The sequence below is a fragment of the Schistocerca gregaria genome, chromosome 3 (genome assembly GCF_023897955.1).
Source record: "Schistocerca gregaria isolate iqSchGreg1 chromosome 3, iqSchGreg1.2, whole genome shotgun sequence".
NCBI classification, from domain to species: Eukaryota; Metazoa; Arthropoda; class Insecta; order Orthoptera; family Acrididae; genus Schistocerca; species Schistocerca gregaria.
This window is the reverse complement of record NC_064922.1, coordinates 705,212,534-705,232,783: the sequence shown is the minus strand read 5'-3', so window position 1 is coordinate 705,232,783 and position 20,250 is coordinate 705,212,534.

Here is a 20,250-nt window from a genome sequence, read left to right as displayed (position 1 = left end):
TGTTATACATACGCTATCTTATCAACTGTGTTCCTATAAACCAGTGTAATGCAACTGATCGCAACGTGTCACGACAGGTGTAACCGCCAGCGTGAAAGGAAGCGGTCAGTATTATGAGGTCAGCAGAGAAGCAGTGATTGCAGAACGGATATGTCAGGGGATCCCAGTGACATAGAACTTGAACTATTTATGACTGAGTCAGAAATTCATCAGGGACGTCTCTACCCTTCTGAAGCAGCGCAAGTCTACTGCTGGCGATGTCATTCAGAAATGCAAAGGGAAGGACAACCAAACCTAGCCAGAATTTGTAATGACGGTCAGGGACCGTCGAGCCTCGGGCTGGGTGTTTCTACAGCTTCGAGTGTAATCTGCCAATGGAATCGCTCGTGTGTGCTAGAAGTACTACAGGCAGTCTAGCTAGCATAATGACTGTGCTTGAGTACCGTGGTGAAACATCTCCTCATAAGCTATGAAATCTTCACGGGTTGTACACCAAGTGGCGTCGTGAAGATTTCATCGCTGAAATACGCCGAGGTAGCCTGCAGTCGCATGAAGCTCCTCATAAGCCTCACATTTCCGACGCCAGTGCTAAGCGGCGATTGAGGCGATTAAAGAGCGACGCCGCTAGACACAGGCTTCTGGAAACGAGTGATGTAAAGTGAAGAGGCGCGGCATAACTTGTTACAGTCCGACTGAAGGATTCTGGTTTCTCGAATGGGTGGAGAACGTAACCTGCCATATTGTTTATTCAAGACAGCAAAGTGCGAAGGAAGTGGGATTACTGTGTGCGGGTGTTTTATGGTCACCTCATTGCGCTTAGGAAAACGTTAAGTATGGAGGAATGCAAACATATTTACTGTATTGAGTACTCCTTACAGTAGAGGAACATTTCGAAAACGATGATGGTTTGCATCAGGATGACAATGCAGCCCGTCATAAAACAGCATCCGTGAGTCAAGGGTATGTGGGTAATAACAGTGCTGCAATGGATCAGCCGGCCTACAGTCCCCACCTGAACGCTATGGAACATCATGTGACGAGTTAGAATGGCGACTTCGCTCTAGACCCCCAGCGTCGTCCTCACTACCTCCTCTCGTTTCTCTCTTGATAGAAGGCCACTCCTCCACAGACATTCATACACCTCATTGAGAGTGTTCTGTGCAGAGCTTAAGTCGTCATCATGGCGGAAAGGCAAAAGGTGGACACATACATATCAGTGTCCAGTAATAGTATAATTCTCCTTATACATGAACTATACGTACTGATGAGTGTCACATATCGATAAAGAAATTCGTAGACCTGACAGATCGTCGTAATATATGTGTGCAAGGTGAAAAACGCTTTGAAACAGTTGGTTGTTCAGAAAATAATACCCACATCACGGTTCTGGAGCCATTTTTTTTAAATCACGTGTTTCTGGTACGTCTTTCTTCAGAACACCTGGCGACCTGGTGACAAACTCGTAATAGAGAAACATCTTTACAATATTGCAAAGTGTCTTAAAATAGGACCTATGCTAAAACGTGATTGACAAACAAAGACATTTAAAACAAAATACATATCATTTAGTACAGAACGAATATAAAAGTTTGGCAAGAACGTCAGTTAGCATTGAAAGAGACATTAAGTATACAATTTTACTCAGTAAATAACTTTTTGAACAACTTTTCTGCTGCTTACAGCTGAGTTATGAGGTGGCAGGAAATCCCACATAACAGTGCTAGTAGACGCTAGATGGCGTAAGTGCTGTGGCGCTACCGTAAATGACATGCATGTAATTACAAGTGCTAATTTCAAAACATACTGCAGTATTTGACATACAGCTTTTTTCTTATATTATGAATAAAAATCAATGGTAACATGAGACAAAGAAAAGTTTGAAATACATAGACGGTTTTGCAGTAAAAGTACACTCCTGTAAATGGAAAAAAGAACACATTGACACCGGAGTGTCAGACCCACCATACTTGCTCCGGACACTGCGAGAGGGCTGTACAAGCAATGATCACACGCACGGCCCAGCGGACACACCAGGAACCGCGGTGTTGGCCGTCGAATGGCGCTAGCTGCGCAGCATTTGTGTACCGCCGCCATCAGTGTCAGCCAGTTTGCCGTGGCATACGGAGCTCCATCGCAGTCTTTAACACTGGTAGCATGCCGCGACAGCGTAGACGTGAACCGTATGTGCAGTTGACGGACTTCGAGCGAGGGCGTATAGTGTGCATGCGGGAGGCCGGGTGGACGTACCGCCGAATTGCTCAACACGTGGGGCGTGAGGTCTCCACAGTACATCGATGTTGTCGCCAGTGGTCGGCGGAAGGTGCACGTGCCCGTCGACCTGGGACCGTACCGCAGCGACGCACGGATGCACGCGAAGACCGTAGGATCCTACGCAGTGCCGTAGGGGACCGCACTGCCAATTCCCAGCAAATTAGGGACACTGTAGCTCCTGGGGTATCGGCGAGGACCATTCGCAACCGTCTCCATGAAGCTGGGCTACGGTCCCGCACACCGTTAGGCCGTCTTTCGCTCACGCCCCAACATCGTGCAGCCCGCCTCCAGTGGTGTCGCGACAGGCGTGAATGGAAGGACGAATGGAGACGTGTCGTCTTCAGCGATGAGAGTCGCTTCTGCCTTGGTGCCAATGAGGGTCGTATGCGTGTTTGGCGCCGTGCAGGTGAGCGCCACAAGCAGGACTGCATACGACCGAGGCACACAGGGCCAACACCAGGCATCATGGTGTGGGGAGCGGTCTCCTACACTGGCCGTACACCTCTGGTGATCGTCGAGGGGACACTGAATAGTGCACAGTACATCCAAACCGTCATCGAACCCATCGTTCTACCATTCCTAGACCGGCAAGGGAACTTGCTGTTCCAACAGGACAATGCACGTCCGTATGTATCCCGTGCCACCCAACGTGCTCTAGAAGGTGTAAGTCGACTACCCTGGCCAGCAAGATCTCCGGATCTGTCCCCCAGTGAGCATGTTTGGGACTCGATGAAGCGTCGTCCCACGCGGTCTGCACGTCCAGCACGAACGATGGTCCATCTGAGGCGCCAGGTGGAAATGGCATGGCAAGCCGTTCCACAGGACTACATCCAGCAACTCTACGATCGTCTCCATGGGAGAATAGCAGCCTGCATTGCTGCGAAAGGTGGATATACACTGCACTAGTGCCGACATTGTGCAAGCTCTGTTGCCTGTGTTTATGTGCCTGTGGTTCTGTCAGTGTGATCATGTGATGTATCTGACCCCAGGAATGTGTCAATAAAGTTTCCCCTTCATGGGACTATGTATTCACGGTGTTCTTATTTAAATTTCCAGGAGTGTATTTTGTTTATAAAAAGTACAGTAAGAATCTGGTCAATAATATTTTAGCATAGCTTCTCTTTAAAGCACTTCTGTATATTTTCAAGCTTATAGAAATATTTTTCTGTTACCTATTTGTCACCAGGTGATGTGAAGATGGGTAGAGCCAGAAACACGTAATGAGCAATAAATGGGTTCAGAAACATCCTATGGCTGTAATTTTGAGACCAACCATCTATTTTAAATCAATTTTCACCTAAGGCAATTCTCAAATAAGATGTCTGTTTAGACATTACGTTGATAATACTTTCCCTATAACGCACACAAAAGAAATTTATAATGAAGATGGTGAATGCAGGTTACGACGTTGACGCCCTACATATCCACCTGAAGCAATAATTTAAGACTAGAATTCCCGAACTTCACTTCTCGGCTAGCTATCACTTTCAGGGCAGACGTATTGGACTCAAATAATCCTTTGTTTCCTGAACTGACAAAATTATTTGCTGTTAGTGTATCACGCGGATGCAGTAAGAACAGAAGCAACGCTAAGGATGTGTACTATAAAGACACCAATTTTACTTCAGTGATGTACTTTTACATTTTTATCAATGAAGTCTCGTGCATCCTGATTCGTTCCGAAATTAGCTTGATCTCATCATCCCAATCAACAGGAATGACGTTATTAAAGTCAGCGCTAATTAACCATCGAGTAACTGCCTTTTCAGCGGACAGAAAGGTACAATAAAAGAGGCTAAACTTCACTAGAGTCTTTCACGTTCTTCGACGCACGTGCTGTCGTCACCATTGTACTTGCAGCAGTGCCCCGTAGACAGGCTGCGATCAGGGAGAGACGCTGCAGCCCGTTTCTGGGATAGTATGGTTAGATGTGTATCGCTTCTAACTCAGAACCAACTATGAGACTTATGAGAGGTCAGGTAAAATGTATGGGAAAATCATTTGCTATGTCCGAGCAGTACTACGGACTGGTGAGCCACGCCAGTAACATCGGCTCACAGGACTATCCAGGAAATGAAACTGAGACATTACAAAGTAACACAATTGCATCGACTGACCAAATGAGGTCCAACGTTACCACTGCAGCTGGTTACAGCTGTCCCGACACGATGGACAAGTTCATCCCGATTTGCTCTTTTTTCTGATTAAGCATTATTGCATTTGTCGGGGTACACGAACTAGCAGAATAATCGACAGTCGAGTTCTGCAAAAACTCATCTCTTTCTATTCGAGCCTCTGAATGATATGGAAACAGGTGTTTTGTGAAATTAAAGCACACCGAAAGCTCGACTGACCTATTTCGACCACATAAGATGTTATGATGGGTATGTAAAAAAATATGTAGCTTTTCTTTGCAGAGAACTAATAATTCTATCAGGGCAAGGCAAGGACATCTACGACTAACGCCTCAATGACAGTGTTACGAGGTGATTTTCACTATAGAATAGGACCTGCGCAACGCAGGAAGCAGCACTTGGTTCATACTTGACACACCCTCCACTTTTTATCTGTGCTCGTATTTGCTCTGCTAACCACACAATAGTTGCTGAGATATATCGTGCAATGACCTCCGTTAATGTCTAGTTTAAATGTCCAGTCCTGCTATCCAGATTTCCATTTTTTGTAATTTTACAAGGAACACTTAAACCCATGTAGTAATTCTAGCCAAGATTCTGTCTCCAAAGTAATCCTACTAAATCCAGAACATGAGGGACAAGTTCCATTGGAAAGACGATCATTAGGTTTTTTTTTAAATGACGAAGGGTTTTTCGTCCTCGTTTCTGTATCAATCGTCAACACATAGATACTAGGCAATTCTGAGCTCTTCGTCACAATTTAATACTATTTCTCTTACAGATCCCACTCGATGAGTACGGAAATGACAGTAGTATCGTTTTATAGTCTACATAAGAACACTTTCGGCCGCTGGTGGTCGAGCGGTTCTAGCCGCTTCAGTGTGGATCCGCGCGACCGCTACGGTCGCAGGTTCGAATCCTGCTTCGGGCATGGATGTGTGTGATGTCCTTAGGTTAGTTAGGTTTAAGTAGTTCTAAGTTCTAGGGGAGTGATGACCTGAGATGTTAAGTCCCATAGTGCTCACAGTCATTTGAATCATTTAAGAGCACTGTTGTACAAGGCTTTGGTGAAGGGTGATCAAGTATTCCTGTGTCGATCAGTGGAAGGGCAATGTAGAGGGAGAAATGCCCATCAGCCAGAAGACCAGACACAATTGACCAAGTGAGCATAGCCAGTGCCCTTGAAAGCAAAAGTTGTATCATATAGCTCTGGCAGGGCTTCTGGAGAATCTGATGACATAGGATAAATGGAAGAAATAAAGTCATCGGTGCTCATCCGGAATTACCTATGTGGCACTAAATTCATAGTCCTTGAGAGTTGGAAATTATCTTGAGTAGACTGACTGGATTGGCATTTAAAGTAAGTGTATTCTATTTCAAGGTTGTTCACAAAATGGGGAAATAGAGTGGCAATACAGATGGGTTCATCAGGAAGATTGTTGTCATCGAGCTCTTGGACCAAGCCCTACAGAATGACAGAAATCTCAGACCACTCACACAGACTGTGAGCTAATCCAAACAAGCCGTAATTTGCTGTTTACGATGGACATCTATATACAATGACGACATCTGGTGCTGCAGCAGCCATGAAGAAATATGAAAAGATGCTCATTAGCACAAACTGAAAGCACATGGAGGATGGAGAACAATATGAATGAGTCCTAGAGAACCATATTAATGTAATGGGGTGAGCTGTAAATCTGTTGGTATACGATGACTGACGATATGTATCCAGTGATTCAAGAGGGCAGAGTGAGTGGCATGGATTCCGTTCTTCAAGGGAGATGCAACAGAGGACGACCATGATGTGTATGGTAATTTAGGTGCTGCAGCATCTTTCCATTGTTGCATTACAAAATGTGCGATTTAAATTCGGAAGTAACTATTTAACTGCAGAATTTAGTAAACCTGACAAACCAGAGCTTGTTGTTATTGTGACATATGGCAACAGAAGAAACCAGCAGTGCCTGATACAAGCCCCTAGTTCAGTTTCTCGTAGCAAGCAATAATGCACATTATGAACGTTTTACAGTCCGCCCCTATCCAGTTAAATGGAAATGTATGGGCAAATATGCGCAACTAAACAAGCAAGAGGTAATTTTTATCACCATGCAGGGCGAAACCTACGCATTAATGCTGACGGTTGAGGTGTGGCAATCCCAAAGGGAAAAGAGTTATGATATACCCAATCGGATCGTCCACACTGCACAACAGCATGTAGGATACAGAAGGGCGAAAGCTGTAGTGTGTCAAAGCGATGCTTTGACACCAAATCCTTACTCCCAAAGCGTCGGTATGCACTGCATTTTCCGGGTTGGGACTATGTAAGGGGTAAGTGGTTAGTGATGAAGCGTCTCTACATGGTCATCTTCAGGATTTTCCTTAACATTTAACTCAATGTCCGCTCCTCAATTCTCGGCGCAAAGTGTCAACTACATAAATAATGACTGAATGGCTGAGCGTGTCTGTAATAGCCACAATGTATATTTCTTCATTTCACATTCCGTTACACTAAAAGTTTTCATTATTATCGAAGCCCCACATGTATATTCAATACATTTATGTGTACAACATGTCGATATATACATCTTTTCCTCGTCTCATCTGATGAATGAAAAGCATGAATGAGAGTCATAAAGGCAAATTTCGGAATGTAGATCTGTGAGAGTAAAAGTAGTCTGCTACTGTGGCAGAATAGCCAACCTCACAAAACACATACCAGGAAGCAAAGAGGTTTCTGTACGTCTTGGACTAAGCTCTTGTGTAGTCAGGCACCGCACAGTAGGGAGCTCTCCGGGCACTTCGGGAGAAATGGTGTGATGTCCGGAATTAAAAAAAAAAAAGGAGGGTGGTAGTTTTTTGTTGTTCTTTTTGTTGAAAGGAAAGAAAGAAAATAGGATGAATAAAGGTGAAGGGAAGTGGTTCTATTTTTACTGGAATGAACTTATTGATGGACATCACAAAAATTTATTTTACCTATATTTTTTTTTTACTCATCGAAGAAGAAAACACACACATATAAAAGAAATCATCACACTAATATTATCCACAGAATGATCGTTTCACAAGACACTTTCTAGCTCGACTGACTCTTAAGACTGAACAAGACTCGACTGACTCTACTCTCTCTCTGGACCACAGCCTCTTCACGTCCCTCTGGACCAGAGATTTCAACTGTGATTCGCACGCCGATTATTTAATTAATCGTACAGCCGCTGGGCGCGCGCTTGGCGCGTCATTTAAATGGGGTTAAACGCACACCGCGAGAGGCGTGGGCTAGCGGTGTCTTACAGGTATCGCCACAATGGGTCATGTTGTTTCCAAAAGAGCTCTCTTGACAGTGTTCTGGAAGACGGGAGGCGAGCGACATTGACTCAGTGTGAGTGTGCATATTCATAGTTAATTCAATATCTTATTTTTGTAGATTTCAGCTACAGTGGAAGTTGGGTCTTATTTCATCGCTCATTTGCTCGTTGAGTTGTACACGGAATTTTTCTTGCTACTTTCTGAGCTTTATATGCTGCTACACTTAACCACGCATGGAAGCCATTGTTCTGCTCTACCTTTGTTCGGATATTTGGTGACGTGATATATCTTCTCAGCTCAGTCACATATAGTTCGTTTGTGATGTCACGAGTATAGAGGAAATGAGCGTTTGGCGTCATTGGCCGGGAGGCCCCTAGCGAGGCAGGTCCGGCCGCCTTTGTGCAGGTCTTATTACATTCGAGACCACATTGGGCAACCTGGGCACCGGATGGGGATGAAATGATGATGAAGACAACACAACGAGCAGCCCCTGAGCGGAGAAAACCCCCGACCCAGCCGGGAATCGACCCCGGGCCCATGAGGCGGCAATCCGTCACGCTGACCACTCAGATAGCGGGGCGGACCCACGAGTACAGTGTAACTGAACATAGACCTGAAACTTCGCTTATTTCGATTTCAGCACGTAATCTAGTTTCCACACGTCTTTGGTAGCTGATCACGTGTTAAGTATGGATCTAAGAGCCTTAAGTTCGCAGATCGTGTCTCATACTTACGTGCCCTGTCCAGTTTGCTTAGTTATTCTGAAAAAAAAAATGGCTCTGAGCACTATAGGACTTAACATCTGAGGTCATCAGTCCCCTAGAACGCTGAACTACTTAAATCTAACTATCCTAAGGACGTCATACACATCCATGCCTGAGGCAGGATTCGAACCTGCGACCGTAGCGGTTCCGGACTGGAGCGCCTAGAACCGCCCGGTCACAGCGGCCAGCTAGTTATTCTGAATTTTACCACTCACTTTATATACAATTCTTCTTGTGACGACCATTTGTTCGCGAATTGTGACAATCGTCACGAGTCACATTTAGTGATTCTCGGGGTAAAACTTCCAAATCAGTTTCAGGCCTTCGTACGTGGTGCAATTACTACCAGTTTATCGATGAATTTTTGTTCACTTTTTTCGTGCACTGAAGCCAACGTCACAACCGTTTGCCAACTACGAGCATACTGGACACGTTTTTCTTTATTCTTATAATTTTCCTGAAACTCTATGAAATGTGTATACCTACGTGAAAGTCGCCAATGAAATATTCCTCTGACCCTTCCACAGTTAGTGATAAATACTGCTGGGGTCTCCAAGATGCGTTTGGAAATGTAATTTTGTAACTCAGCTGAGAGTTGTATGAGGAACAGCATTCCATCGCGAACTTCAATTTTTACGTTCTACTGGTATCCGTCGTGCAACAGAAGTATATTACCAAGATATATATTTAATATTCATTCAGTGATCATAAATATGCAGATCCGGCGACTCACTTCATTTAAAATCAAGGTTTTTCTTTCATTTGTATGCAGGTACTGTCTTCCCACTTTCCATGTCAATATATACCTCATATTTATGGACACCTTCATCACGAGTACCGATCCCCAACCTTATCCTTCACGTACATATACCCTTCAGTGGTTCCACCTGTGATAATTTGCATCTACCTTCCGTCACCCAGCTACTATAACTGCGACCACTACAATGGATTTTACTCACTTCCTGTTGCCTGAAAAATCATTACATACGATGTGTATGAACCCAGAACCTGAAATAATTAGAAACCGCCTTAAAACCTGAACTTCGCTAGTTGAACATATATCCAAGTAGCAACGTTGCATTACCGCTGAGCAGATGCTCCAGCACGATCATGAGTGTTTCGGTTTCTGGTATCTTTGAGATTCTGGCTCCACCATGAGTGAACTCTATGAACTCTATCCACACTAAGCGGTGAACTGCTAAACCTGTCGGCTCACAATGCTCCGGCTGCCAAACGCATGGCTTACTCTTAGGTAGTGGCACCTAGATTAACAGATAGTTATTGATCCGTTTGTTTTACGCTAAATCAATTACAAAGAATTGCGGAAACTACTGCATTTTTTGAGTGAGCCTGCGAAGAGTGTTGATTCTCTTCTATCCAGGAACGTATACTGGTCACAGTTCACAGTTATACCATATTTCTTAATTCTACTGGGGACAATGAGCTGACACTGTGTCGGTCAGCAGAACGACGTCATAGAAGGAAAAATGCCCTTCAACCGGAAGACCGGGCGCTATAGAATAAGGCAGCGTATTCAGGATGAAAGAAGGCTCATTCAGATGACACAACAGAATACGTTAGACTGGGTTCCTGAGAGGAAACCTAGCGGTAGCCTGCTGCACCAGTGCTTCTGGAAAAGATGACTAGACAGGAAAGCCAGGGCAAATGAAGTTATCTTTACGGAACGGAAATTCCGTTCCAGCTTGATACGATTTGTAGGCTGAAAGTACTTTCAGTGGACAATCGTAAGCAATCTGGGTCACGTAAGTACCACATAAATTAGTCTCTCATCTTCAGACTTTCATTGAAGATAATGGGATCAAGGTGTGTACTATATGCTAACTGACACAGACCATGCTTCTACGAGACAAAAATAACTGAGGTACAAGATTACGCAGGCATCCAATGTTAAAGAGATTGCCTGATATAGTTTGAAGCTTACTGTTGGAATAAACTGTGCATGTTATGAACTGGCTGCCCTCGCACCAATGGGTCACACGCTGGGTGACTACCTGCTGCGCCAGCTACTGCCCTGGTGAGCCGCGGTTTCGAGCTTGGGCCACCTGCCTTCCCACTTGGAATGTCGCTGCCCAGCGCCCACAGCGAGCCTATGTCATCGTCTTCGGTGACGCCGAACACTGCGGTTTAAATAACGCCAGTCCTCGTGTGTTGTACGCTACAAACACGAACGACCGAGCATCGAAGCACTGCCCCAGTCATCCGTAGCCGTACGTAAGGTCTCTGCGACAACATTAGCGCCAAAACCACCGCCATCACCATGAGCATGTGCTGCCTACCCTGCGGGCAATCCACTGACATCGTATCTCCGTGCGAAAGAGGACAACAGCCTTCTATCCAACTACAATTAGGTCCCTGTAATTGACATGAATAAAAGATTTGCTAAACGATGGATGCTTCACTGATCGTCAGCCGTATTTCCGGTTAACACCAGCTCCGCAGCTCACATCTGAGATGGGAAAAGACATACCATCCGCATTGCCATAAGCCGATTCACCCACTAATGTATGCGTCACGTTCCGACCTCTAGCCGTTTGCACCCTGAGAGAAAATTTCTTAAACCATTATCAGAAATGTACAAATTTCCATACATTGTGACTTTTAGAATCAGGTAAAAAGACTGACAACATTCGCATAGTAACGATTTGCTCAGGAAGTCACTAGAATTGTTGCGTTACTCAAAATTCTAACACCTATAACAAGCAACTACCATTCATGAAAACGTACAGACACCTTACATACGTTAAGTGAAACATTCTCAGTCTGAAATGGTGCAGTCATTTCCTTAAACTAATGAAGTGTAGCAAAACATAGTACATTTATCTCGGCAACGCATGACTTTATCTTCTCAATGAAGTTTTAATTCATATGTTGCGCTGTGGTCGCCACAGAATGAAATAAAACAGCGGCCAAACAGAAGCCGGGAGCTCACTCCATCGTAGCAGTTTGGATGACGCAGAAACGCGACGTAATTGAAACACGAAGAATTTAAAACCGTACCCTCACTATCGTGCGGGCCAGTGAGCAAAGGGCTACATCGCTCAGTGATTTGCATAGGAAGCTACACTTCAGTATTTGGTCACATTACTATTTCAAAATTTGTTAAGGTGATTTTGGAAATGAATCTATAATACGCAACAATCTGTAAAGAAAATGAAAAAAATTTACAAATACCTAACGTGTTTTTCAATCCGCTGGCTATTTGTAATAGGATCCATCGTGTTTCACAGATTAAGCCTAGGTATTTCTCTAATATTTGGGAATCTACTGCGCTTACATCTTTTAGATAGTAGAAATTATGAAGAAGGGCCTCCGTTACTACTCACAACCGTAACTGCAGTCCACCCCGATAGCTGGGTGGTCAACGTGCCGGATTGCCGTCCTACGGGCTTGGGTTAGATTCCCGGCTGGAACGGGGATTTTCTCCGCTCAGGTACTGGGTGTTGTGCTGTCTCCATTATCATTTCATCCCAATCCGGTGCGCAGGTCGCCCAATGTGGCGTCGAATGTAATAAGACCTGCACCAAGGCGACCGGACCTGTCACGCAAGTGGCCTCCCGGCCAATGAAGCCAAACGCTCATTTCCATTACGGTAACTGTAGTCCCAAATTCATTTTTTACTGTCACGGGAATGTGAGATGAGAGAAACTGTCAAGAGTCTGGTGTGACTCTATGTTGTTTCAAGTAAATAGTATTTTATATTTATTTACTGTTCATAAGCAATATTAAGCAAAAGGAAATTTAATATATGTGTTATAATTTCGACTTACTGTGATTAAATTACTAGCCCGCTTCTTAAATCTAACTATATTCTGTTAAGTAGCGATGGAGTTAGTCTTCACAATTCTATCTTTGCTCCAAAACTGCTTACAGAAAATTAAACAAATCTAAACTATTTATATTTCTTGTTCGTTGTGTTAAAAAATCTCTCATTAAGTTACAAAACCTATACCGTTGGACAAAAAGGTGCGGAGTTACTCTGGTACCCGCCTGAGCCATAATGAAAACTGTATTCAGAGATCCGTACGTCATCTACTAACTATACAACTGAGAAGTGAAGCGACGTTGCAAGCAGAAATTTTTTGGAACAGGTTACACCAAATTTGACTCCCAAATCGTACATGTGGTTCCAACGCTGCTCAACACTGATCACATCGATTTGAAAGTTCCTTGCCAGGGGAACTGCGTTTTCAAATCCTTATCGATGTACAGAGTTGAGTCCCTCGTCAACTAGTCATTGATCGTTATAACCATGTTGAGTGCACGCAGTCTCTTTTGCGCAGTGCATGTGCGCTCTAGTGTGTGTGTGTGTGTGTGTGTGTGTGTGTTTGTGTGTGTGTGTGTCAGTCTGTGTCGCATGTTAAATTGCCCGTCACCACTAACAGTCCATCTCCATTAGGCGCTCATCGATGAGCGGGCTTTTAGTGGAGGCATCACTACACTTTCATTCTCTTCCCTTGTCGTTAACTCCTCCCTCCCGTTCTGGAGATCAATAATTAGACCTATAAAGTTCTTCTTTCTGATCAACAAGAAGATTCAGCTGCATTTCGCACTCCCCAAGATGATTAGTCGCAGCTGTGGTTGCCCTGTATACGAGATTTTCTTCGAAATTCATTGTCAGCTCACATTTACATTGTGCCCCACATCAATATTGTAGTGGGTGACGTGAATGCACATTCACAGGGAGGAGAATCATAAATATATGTACTCCATTCTGAATAGTTTTCGCGGCACGTTAAATTTTATTGTATTTATTTACTTTTTGGTCTTTCGCAGTGGCTCTTTTGCCCACTTGTATCTTTATCTCCGATTATGCCTGTTCTGAATACCTTTGCTGCTATGAAACCATACATCAGAATTGGCAATAGACTCAGTTGTTGTGACTGTATTGGGGCGAGCTAGTCTACGTTAATCAGAGCGAAGGCTTCTGTTAAATATTAATTTCTATATGTGGTCAGAGACAAGGCTGAATGGCTTCATTAACGCAGAATGTGGTAGCATCGTGTACGTCTAAGGGTTCAAAATGACAATTCTCGTGCTGTTCTTTTGTTACATTGTCGCACATTCCCATATGTAGCATTCCGAATCATATGTTTTTTTCAGAGGTATTAGCACATTGCCTGAAACTTGTACGCCTGCCAGTGAATGTGATTAATCTGAAAGTCTTGTTGAATCAATTGCTGATGAACGGTGATATTACTATTACTTTGGTTGTACATCATCACTTTTAGCAGCAAGCTGAAAAATTCTACTAATTTCGCGTATAGTTGCATGCAAATTCTTCGCTTGGAAAGCACGATTTGAATTTTGTCATTGCTATTGCTACGGATCTTGATGCTTCTGTTTTCTGTTCATATTTTTCTGCTATTTTTGGTTTTCTGTTAATAAACATCTATCTTCCAGGAAAATCATATCCTAAAGTCAAAACACGCTTCCAAATTCGTTTCTCTGTTGCTACTTTAAGTATGATAATGGTGAATACTCTCTCAGTCCTCAGAACTTGAGTCCAGAAACAACCTCCACCAATGAGGACACCTAAAGGCACTCCATGTGGGTTTCCCAGCCAGCAATTGACTAGGAGGTTTCTTTTCCGTCCTGCTGCTCGAAGCTCCAGCGTGCAAACCAGCACGTATGAGAGTGGGATTATAGGATTTTCTACGACTACAATGACACAATACAGTTCTTGATCGAATAGTGTCCCAGTCTGCAGGCGAAATATGTGGGAAAATCATTGCAGTTTTGAGGAATGCCGTACTCAGCGGTGTCTAACTAGTTGAATAATCGTTCTTTTGTTGTTCATGGCCGGTGCTAGACGTATCTAACCACAGACTCCGAGAAATTTCAGCCATGACCAACCCACCGACGAGCACATGTATTAAGTAGTCGAAGTAGTGTTACTCCGAGCCTATTACAACCAGAGGCAAATGGTATCCATATAGTGCAGTCAATTAACTGTATACTATTCACTTCTCTTCAGAATGTCAATCAACACACTGTGTTGTAAATCAGTGAATGTTGATTTTACGATTAACTCAAGGTGTCATTCATAAACGAGGACAAAACTTGTTGAATTAGCGAGAAGCTGCACATCCTTCACATGTTCGTGATTGTGACTAAGACGTGAGCCAGTGTCCCTATAAGGAGTACGGTACCTGTGCGTGAGAATAGGAGTAATATTCTCATTCGGACAGAGGCTGCATTCGTGATGCTAATGTAGAGTGGGTTCACAAAAATATGGATTCACCTCAAATATAACACATTGCTATACTAATAAGGTGTAGGAAAACTGTTGCCATTTAAAACAGTTTCTAGTGGTCTCCGAATGGGTAAATAGAGGACAAGTATCGTTTTCGAAGGAATCTTATACCATTCTTTGCCCAAAATAGTAACAATTTCAGGTGGACCACAAAGGGTCTATAACATTCAGTTACGGTGTCTGTGGTGGCCGAGGCAGGGGCTACAATTTGTCCTTGTGCTCAGAAAACCAGTGCTACAGGATGCGGGCTGGTTGAACAGGATTAACACAGTAACACCACTAGGGAGCGAACATTGTACCACGGAATGAACTTGTTCAGCCAAAACAGTCACACTACCTTTTGCAACAGTGCGACCTTGCCCAAATCGACCAGAAGTTGTAAATAGTGTGAAAGAAGACTCATCCGAGCAAATTACTTATTTTCATTGGTCCACACATCAGGTGTTATGGCTTCGGCACCACATTCTCCTGTTACGGGCATTTGCATCACTGATGTGAGGTTTTGGGATTTCAGCTCACGCTGGCACTCCCAACTTACGGAGCTTCCTCCGTGTCGTTTCGATGCTGACAGCGATAGTTAGCACATCATTCGGTTCTGCATGACATTTACAACTGTCGTCCTCTTATCGTTCGTCACAGACCTTTTCAATGATCACCTGTCACTGTCATCAGTACGCACTTACGTCCGCGTTGTGGCAAAAAACCAAGATATCCCGTTTTCTCTGCGTGCGGTTTATATCTTCCTTACGGTACCTATTGAAACATTTTCTGCTTACGGAAGCCCCAAGCATCGGAGTACCAATAATTTTCAACATTAGAAATCACTTAGCTCCGAAATAATGAGGTTACAACCACAACTTATTGCAGTCACTGCACAGTTGCCGTTCGTGGTCAAATACAACAGCGCAACAGGCCGGCTTCGACAGCATCTGCGTTTATATTCCAGCTTGCATTCCTTGGGGTATTTCTATAGTTTCGTCCAAACCTGTACAATGCACATCCCCTCATGTTTGACGGCTTCTGCAATACCGATGGCTTCTTCCGAAAGGATAACTGACATTTTTATAAGGCCAGTATCGTTCTACGGTGGTGTAAGGAGCATGATAGTGCTCTTTAAAATCTTCGTCACGAAATTCGACTGATCCGAACAAATGGAACACATCTGCGAAACTATTTGGAATAGACCCTCCCCAAAAGCAACCGGAGAGTAATGCCCCGGAATAAAGTGAAGTCTAGTATAACAATCTCGACATACGTACCGAGGACTTGTCCCGTCAATGAGATACAGAATCACTGTAGCATCGCACCTCAGAAACTGACCAACATGCTATTAAGGAGGTTATCTCTACGTTTCAGCCCAACAGAAGCGCCACAGTAAAAAAAAAAAAATAGATCCACAATAAATTCGTATACAAAATATCTATTACGCTCAAAAAACGGGGTATATACAATGCCAACTAAACAAATAATGAACTGAGGATGCCTCTGAGACGCCAGCTAAACCCTCTGGGCGTAACAGGTGATTGAGAATGTGGAAAGGACCATAAAAGGCTGTGATCAGTTTCACCTTACAATTGTAATTTAACTACACATCAATGACCAAAGCGGCACACAGCCGAACTTTTATAACTACGAGTCATCAAAATGCAATTCATTCACGGCTGAAGGCCTCCAAACATGAAATCTTAAAAATCAACAAAAAATGTAGTTGAAATAGCAAATTAAATAATTAAAATATATTTTTATCACAGCTATGCTGAAAACGTCAAGGCAAAATTGGATAGACAAACATAAACAAGATGCAATACAAACAGCATAAGGCCCACAATAAATTTAGATGATTTTAAAATAAGTTACCATAACTTTTCAAAGGCACAAGGCCGCAATGATTTGCTTAGAGGTTAATTTTAAGAATAACGTTCCACGCCGCAATGTTTAAGCTTGAAATGAAATTTTAAGAAGGTTCCAAGGATGAAGGCCCAAAATTAATTTTCCAAAAGTTTTAAAAGATATTACCATACGCCTTAAGTTTTAACTAGCTGAAAACGGACTTAAACATAAGCCAAGAAAACGCCAACAACCTTTCAGCAAATGTCCACTTGCCAGAATTCAAACTTACTTACATAAAACACAGTAAAACCAAGCATTTCTTAAATCATTGGCTATGATATATTATAAATAGAGAACTAAACACCGGTGAGAAAGACAGTAAAGACAACAGCACTGAGAAGCCTCCAAGGCGTCGGTCTGCCGTCGTTCACTTGGGTGAGACAGGTGGTGAACCCAAGTATACTTGATCCGTCGGAACCCAACCAAGGAACAGCCACGGATCGACCAACAAACTTGTTTGCCACCAATCGGTACATGACAATTCAAACACAAAATGTTACAGGCGTGATTATCCACAATCTAATATGTATATGTATTAAGCTGTCAAAACTACACACTGTGTTTGACAGCGACAACAGGCCAGGAAACGACACTGCCTGAAAAAACGTTAGTGGCCAGGGCAGGTAACCCGAACACTAACGGCCAAAAGGCAGAAAATTCTACTGCTGCACTTTAATTGTCATAAACCAACATGGTTAATTCCACCGCATGGCAGCTAAATTTCAGAAATACAAACACTTCATGTTGCTCACAGGAAAAACCTCCCCAATAGCGAACCACCGAAACGGACCACACAACAAGAATGGACATGGCTTGGGTACTTGTAACCACTACTCAACTTTGACGTCTTGGGCTGGTGAACCACGAAGCTCGTAGCGATAGGACAGCTCCACACATGCTCCGACACTGTGCAGGGACTGCCAATCGAACCAGCCGACTTCCCCACGAGGAGATGAATTCACTGGTCTGTAGCAACTGACTGACTGCCCTCAGACCCCCTAGCCGGAAACTATATGCACCGAACCAAAAATGATGAACGTAACAAATATAGATGCACATTGCTGCTACCACACGTAGAAGGAAGAAGAACCACAGCATGACAGCAACAGGGGTGGGAAACCAAACACAGATAGACAGTCCACGAAACCGAGTAGTTGGGAGTGAGCATGGCTCAGCCTTCTTCCCGCAAAGTTAATCCAGGAAGTGGTTAATTAAAATCCTGAACTACTTGAACTTAACTTTACTATGGTGAAGCCAAAATTACTTGCCTCAGCTGTTCTCCTTAACCAAGAGATTCATCGGGCCCATTATACACAAAATAGTGCAATGCCCCAGAAAACGAGGAGTAAATTTACTAAAGTTATCGCCGTGCACCTGCCTCCCTTCGAAACTGCGGACATAAATTTGGTTCCCCAGCCTACCCTGAAAGGGTTCCCAATTACGATTACAGTGCTCGACTTGCTTATTATGAGCTCTGCGTATATTCCGCCTCGCCCGGTTCCGGTTTTCCTTGATGACCTGCAGATTAACGTCAGGTGGAATAAGATCCTGAATCCCCCACAAGTAGGAAAGGGGTAATAAACTGGGCAGAAATAATAGGATGCAGGTGTCTTTCGAGAGGCTTCGTGAATGGCATTATTAAAGGCAAAACTGAGTCATGGAAGACTGGATTCCTATTTCCTGGGTGTTTTCTGATGATAAATAATCAAACGGACTTAAGGTTCCGATTAACCCTTTCCTCAAAGGACTCCTGGGGATAATACGGGGTGGTGGTGTCATGCTTAACTCTATTCTGAAAGCAGATGGCCTTAAGGGGGCCCAAACGAAATGCAGGATCGTTATCACTAACCAGCTCCTAAGGTGGCCCGAAACCCTGAAATTACTAGTCAAGTGATCATTAATCGTTGTGGTAGCGGTAACGTTACGGTTTGGATGGAGCCAAGTAAACCTAGAAAATGGATGAATCATAACGAGTACATATCGATGACTCCTTTTAGTCCTACGTAAAGTCCCCAAATAATCAATATACAGCTTTTGCATGGGGGAGGACTCTCATTCAGAACTCAACCAGCCTTAATGAACAGCATCGTTGGGTTTCGCTACTTTACACAAGCGACATTAAGCTATCATTTGTCTAACATCCTAGTCTATAGAGGGCCAAGTTAAATGCTCCTTGATCTTTTGGAGCGCCTTATAAGTCCCTAAATGGCCACCACCCTGTAATGAATCATGAAAATAACGGAAGACCGGACGCACCAAGGTAGCAGGCAAACAGATCTTACAATGCTTAGCATTGCCCACCTTCCTGCAAAGAATCCCCCTCTTAATTTCATATTCTTCCGAGAGCTCTCTGGTCAACACACGTTGCTTAATACCAGCCCACGCAGTGTCCTGATCCTGATGGTGCGCAATGTACTCAAACAAAAGAGGAATTTCACCTAACAACATACAATTAAGATTCAATGACTAGACACGTCTCGGTAAACATCCGGATGAGAACATCAGCCAAGACATTTTAAAAACCTTTAAAATGTTTAACTTCGAACTGAAATGCCGAAATACGCACTGCCCTCCTGACAATTAGGCCGGTCTTACGCGGCCTCGCCAGTACCCAGCTCAACGCTTGCTTGTCGGTTTCCAATAGGAAAACCCGATGCCCAAGGTAGAATCGATACTTCTCTGATGCAAACAAAACGGTAAAGGCCTCGCACTCAAAGAAAGAGTACTTAAGCTCGGCATGTGTTAACCGCCGAGACGCGTATGCTAATGGTTGTCCATGCCCCTCAAATTCTTGGAGAAGAACTGCTGCATTAGAAGCATGTGACTGCACGATAAATCTTTTGCTAAAATCAGTTACCCAAAGAACTGGAGGCAGGCATTCGCTGTCTTAATATATTCAAAGGTGGCATCATGTGCAGGTTCCCATTCAAAACGCACGCCTTTACGGCGTAACAGATTGAGAAGCGTCAAAGCTTTTCATGTTTATAACTAAAGGAAATAATTGCTTTTAAAATCAGTCATTAGTTTATTGCAATATATGAAGTATGATGGAGAGGAATTATTGTGTCACTAATCATCGGTAAAGGGCTATCATTCTTCTCTTTGGAAACTTGGTACACTATGTGCATGAAAGGCATTTTTCTGATGCCTTGCTAGCTGGGAAGCCTGGCGACCAGGTGGACACGTAGTGCCCACAGGTGAGCGGCGGTCGCTCGCCTATGTCGGCATGCTTCATAGAGGGCAGGCCCTCAGAGGATTAGCGACAGGCGAAGAAGCAGCATACATCAACACGCTTCCCAGGGAAGCCGTGGATATTCGCACGTGTGCCCGAGGCAGCGGAAACTTCAAACAGAGCGAAAAAGAGTTTTGTCACGATTCTAGGTAACGCGGACAGAGCGTCGAGTTGAATAGCAACAGCACGACTTGGGTGTCCTAGAATCTCAACTGGCTCGGGGAATTTAGACCGTTTCCAACAAGCAGAACAGCTGGGAACGTAGCGGCAATACTCAATGGGAGCAGTCTTGGTTTATTTGTATACTCTGCCTCACACAGAGTATGGCTTTCTTTTCCTCGCGGAATGCGACGGCAAGAAGGGAGGAAATTTTGAAAC